This window comes from Penaeus monodon, chromosome 2, assembly GCF_015228065.2.
Source record: "Penaeus monodon isolate SGIC_2016 chromosome 2, NSTDA_Pmon_1, whole genome shotgun sequence".
NCBI classification, from domain to species: Eukaryota; Metazoa; Arthropoda; class Malacostraca; order Decapoda; family Penaeidae; genus Penaeus; species Penaeus monodon.
The window spans coordinates 58,273,334-58,278,333 of NC_051387.1; the positions used below are offsets into that span (position 1 = coordinate 58,273,334).

General features: G+C 38.0%; 1 protein-coding gene and 1 pseudogene across 1 annotated transcript in view; one reads left to right on the forward strand and one right to left on the reverse strand.

Moving 5' to 3' along the window:
• Nucleotides 1-3,370, forward strand: part of LOC119584213 — a 24,034-nt pseudogene extending 20,664 nt beyond the window's left edge.
• A 627-nt stretch (nucleotides 3,371-3,997) lies between these two features.
• The window catches only part of LOC119584234 (guanine nucleotide-binding protein subunit gamma-1-like), a gene marked incomplete at its 5' end in the record, with an annotated part of 13,143 nt that continues 12,140 nt past the window's right edge, over nucleotides 3,998-5,000 (reverse strand). The window contains 1 exon segment of the mRNA XM_037932748.1: nucleotides 3,998-5,000. This exon segment is cut by the window's right edge and continues 1,445 nt beyond it.

Consider the following 5,000-nt stretch of genomic DNA (forward strand, 5'->3'; position numbering starts at 1 on the left):
AGACAGAGGGCTCAAAGCATAACCTCGTGCTGGAATAGATCATGGAATATCTAAAAAAAAAAAAATAAAAAAAAACAGGTTCAGAAATTCCATGAGCGGGGTGTGTGTGCGAGCAGAGACTCATTTAGGTGACGTGTTACTGACTTCCGTGAGTCTTGGCATGCACGGCTCTCCGACAGGCAACTGGAGTAATGCTCCGTTTGCTAAAGCCTCCCTACGAGTCACTGAAATTAACTAGCTGAATGAGGTGTCTGTCTGTCTGTCTGTCTGTTTCTATCTATCTATCTATCTATCTTTCTATCTATCTCTGTCTCTGTCTACCTCTAACCCCCCCTCTCTCTCTCTCTCTCTTCTCTCTCTCTCTCTCTCTCTCTCTCTCTCTCTCTCTCTCTCTCTCTCTCTCTCTCTCTCTCTCTCTTTCTATCTTCAAAGAAGTCCAGACACGAAACATAACTGTAAGCATAAGGTTTATAGACATATTAATGACGTGTTTTTAACAGGATATCTTACAAAGGCTAGTGAGCCGTGATTTGTAAGATACCAAAATCTACTAATCAATTTTACTAGTTTAGCAGTATATTAAAAGAGCTAATTGTTTAAGAAATACTAAGTACATAACAGTGAACAAATTATGCTTCCTAAATTACAAAATATCCCAACATAAAGAAAATAAAAATATGTGCAAAAAAAGTACACAAAACCACCACATGCAAAAAGATAATAAAAATTACAAAGAAATAAAAATATGATAGCAAATTAAAAACAGAAAACAATGAGACATTAAATATAAAGATACAAACAAATGAAAATAAAGATATAGAATGATAGGACGTTAAATAAATGGGGGGGAGGTCATTATAAAAAAAAAAAAAAAAAAAACATTGAGTCGTTAAACCCTGCATTTTTCATTAATCGGGGTCATAGTAAAAAATAAATAAAACAATGAGACGTTAAATAATGCATTTTTCATTGATGGGGGTCACAGTTAAAAAAAAAATGAAAAGCAATGAGACGTTTAAATAATGCTTTTTCATCTCCCTTTCCTCTTCTTCCATCAGAGCTCTAGAGAACGTAGACGATTTATTACGCTCGACGATTCCTTCTCTGGACCGATTCCAGTGCCTCGAGAGGGTCATGTGCTCAATGGCCTCTGCGACCAACACCTTCTCGCCGTGAGTTTATTTGCCTTTTGCTGCTTGGAATTTTCTTTTTTCTTGTTGTATTTTGTTGGGTTGGGTTTCTTTTTCTTTCTTTCTTTCGTTCTTTGGTGGAGGTGTGTTTGTTCCTTTGTTTTGTTTGTAAGGATTGTCTCGTCTGTAATTTTTGTCTGTCTCTCGCTTTTCTCTTATTTTCTGTCTGTTATTGGTATAGCCCAGGCGCCGATAGAGTATATATCCTTAAAAACTCCCCCTTTTTCCTTTCCCCTTTTCTAGCGAGTCACTGCTAAACCCCGGTGTCCAGTCGACTCTCGAGCAGACCTTCCAGCAAGGACTCATCCAAGATCCTTCGCTAGTTCAGCAAGGTTTCCCCCAGGGTCTCCCCCAGGGTTTCCCCCAGCAGACAGGGTTCCCCCAGCAGCAGGTGCTTCAGCAGGGCTTTCCCCCAACAGCAGGTATTCGCCCAAGGCTTCCCCACACAGCAGGCCTTTCCGCAACAGCCTGCTTTTCAACAAACCCTTCCCCCAGCAGGGATTTGGACCTCCTCCTGCTGGCAGCTTTAATCCTCAGTTCCAGCCGCCGCCTTCGCAGGTGTGTGTGTGTGTGTGTGTGTGTGTGTGTGTGTGTGTGTGTGTGTGTGTGTGTGTGTGTGTGTGTGTGTGTGTGTGTGTGTGTGTGTGTGTGTGTGTGTGTGTGTGTGTGTGTGTGTGTGTGTCTGCGTGTCTGTAGTATAGTGTTGACCAAGTGTGAGTGCTTAATGTAGAGTCCTGACCAACAAGATATTTCACACTGAATAACAAGAAATTCTTTCCTAGTTCGCCCAAACTGGCTTCCAGCAGTTTGCTCCCTTCGCTGGAGCCGCCTTCAGGGAAAACCAGGATGGACAGCCTGTGGAGAGGCAAGGCACACGTCCCCAGGGCATCAGACGTCGGCCCATCAGGAGGAGACAGAGAAATGGGTTCCTAAACTTCCTTAGTAATCTCGGACTGGACTTCGGCAAGAGGAAGAAGCGAGACCTCTTCAGCGACATTGTCAGTGGTTTTACTGGAGACAGGTTTATGGGGTAGGTTTCTTTCTTTCATTTTTTTCTTTTCTTTTTCTAACACTGACTGGCTTTCTATACATTTGTTTCTCTTTTTACAACACCTCTCATAAACTAGATATTACATATGCATAGGAAGTTTCCATGATCAATTTTCTTGGTAGCTGTATGGGCTCTTTCCCCTTCAAATTTAAGAAACAAAGGCACATTTCTCACCTCCTTTTTCACAGGCTGTTGGACCGAATGATGGAATCCTACTCATTCCATCCCTACACCCACGCAGCCTACATGGGATACACAGGAAACGAGTGTAACAGACTGTACCCCTCCTGCCCCTCGTCCGCTGAAGAGATGATTGACGTTTTCAACAACCTCCATCGTCACTATCCCAACGGAATTCCCTTCAAGGATAAGATGCCGTGGCCTCTTAACGTTCTTCTTCCTTGAATAAGATCATCAAGGCGGTGAACATGTGGAGACGTAAATGTTTATTTTGAATTGATGCCATTATTCTTTTTGTTGATTGTTCTTTCATTTGTAATGTATTTCTAGTATTATTCTATTTCTCTCTTTATTAAAGTTTTGGTTCTGAAGACATGATTCGGGTACATGTGGTTCAGAGAAACTTTACTGCCAAGAATGTTGGTTAAGTTAAACAAATTGATGTTATTAGTTAGTATAGTATAAAGTACTTTTAAATACTGGTGGGAAGTAATAACCATCTTTTCTTAAAAAAAAAAACAGGAGGGAAAAAAGTGTTCTGTCTCACGTTGTTGGCGCACTTATAATCTGTGCACTTTTTAATAAACCAACATAAAGGGACTGTTTTTAGAAAGACAGTGTGAGCATGTTCACAATGATTTTATAGTCACAGGACAAGATGGGTCACTGACATTTTTGTTTTACACTAATTCTGACGACAGTTTATAAAATCAAATGTGGCAATGTCAGCTTGTATTGTAAAATTATTCGCTCTCATTCATACCAGTTTTGCAACTATGAAATTAACTTTCCTCGTCATTTTGGTATTATTTGTGTTTCTGACAAGTTAGGCCCAGATGGATATTCGTACCACCTGCTTTGTTTCTATGTATTTATATCACTATTTATCTATTCTGTTATTTTCTGTCAGAAGCTGGTCTTCTGTTTAGAAATAAATATTTACAAATGACTATATCTTTTATTCTAAATTGTCAAGTTATGTATAACTCTAGAATCCCAAGAATAAAACAATGCATATAGCATTTTCAAAATTGAATATAAAAAAAATCTCCACAATTATATTACATACGACATAATCATAACACACCTGAGTACATATAATTAAAATTCTAGGTGTAAGTTTTCCAGTCTTTTGAATGGATGGCTTAACCCAATCACTACAGATTTATGTACTGTCCCTGTAGTTTCTTGTGAATTTTACTACATATATTTGGCTCCACATGTGCTCAGCCAACAGGGGGTCTATCAAAAGCAACCACTTCTGATTCCCCCATTCCTTGAAATTGCGGGAAAACATGTTTCTTTCTAAAACTATTGATATCAATACTGTCATTCTTATTGATATTATGGTTACGAAACTGATATTAAAATCTTGGTAACATTAAAGACAATGAAATAATAGAAAAGAAACTTTTAAAAAATCAAGGAAAAGGGTAGGACTAATAACTGACTCCTTGGTGACTAAACAACAATAGACCCATAAATGAACTTATATTACAGTGGGCATGGCATGTATTCTTGCCACCTGTGCCCACAGGGTTAGAACAGCTACCAAAAGGACAACAAAACAACAGCAGGAAGTTATTATTTAATTTGGAGAAAAAAATGCCAGAGCAGAAGACTCTTTGTCACCCATTCTTTATTTTGTTTGAAACAACACGGCTTTTAGGGATTTTTGTTTCCTCACGGACGGGTTGAAGCTGATCACACAACACCCACAAACTATTTTTTTGAGGGGGGAAAATGTACATTTATACAAGTGATATTATCCCTTATAAAAATACTTCATAATGCTTAAGAATAATCTAAAATCAATAAGAAAGAACAAAAGTGTTAAATTTTCATCATTTATTAACATCTTACGGGGACTGGATGAGTACGAGGCTGGTGGATGCTAGCGTAACGTCGCGAGACCTGTCCGCGAGGAGTGAAAATAAGTCCTATACAAGATAACCACAATGAAAAATAGAAACGAACTGGGACACCAAAAAAAACACACAACAAAACCGGGAACCAATGACTAAAAACTTTGACATAAACTAAGTAAACAGAGGAAGATGAAGGCTCTCTTCTAAGCTCTTTAAGATCTCTTTAATTTACCCACACAATAGATTTCTCAGAATGGCACGTGGGATTCATGGAGATAGAAGAAACATCTTCAGACCACCATATCCCATAGTTTATGGTCCTTAGCATATACACTAGACTTTTTCAAACATTAAGTATATATGTACATACAGTCTTTTTTTTTTAAGATTCTATGAGGAAGGTAAAAGTGTTGAAGATCACTTTATGAAAGACTTGGGACATTAATAGTTATCTTTTTACTTTTCTTTTTCAACTGTTTCCATTTCCCATCCGTGTTATTTTCAATACCAAGTTATGGCCTTAATTATTCTTTATTCAGATTAACACCACTGTCTCTTCACCGGTTTTCAAAAACACAAATGTCAAGTCAACCCAAATTAGCATGTTATATTCAAATTTTACAGAAGAATTATCTCTCCATTTGATTATCCTATCTTGAAATAACAAGTAATCATTTTCTTCATCAAAGGTATACAGAGAATTACTGTGTC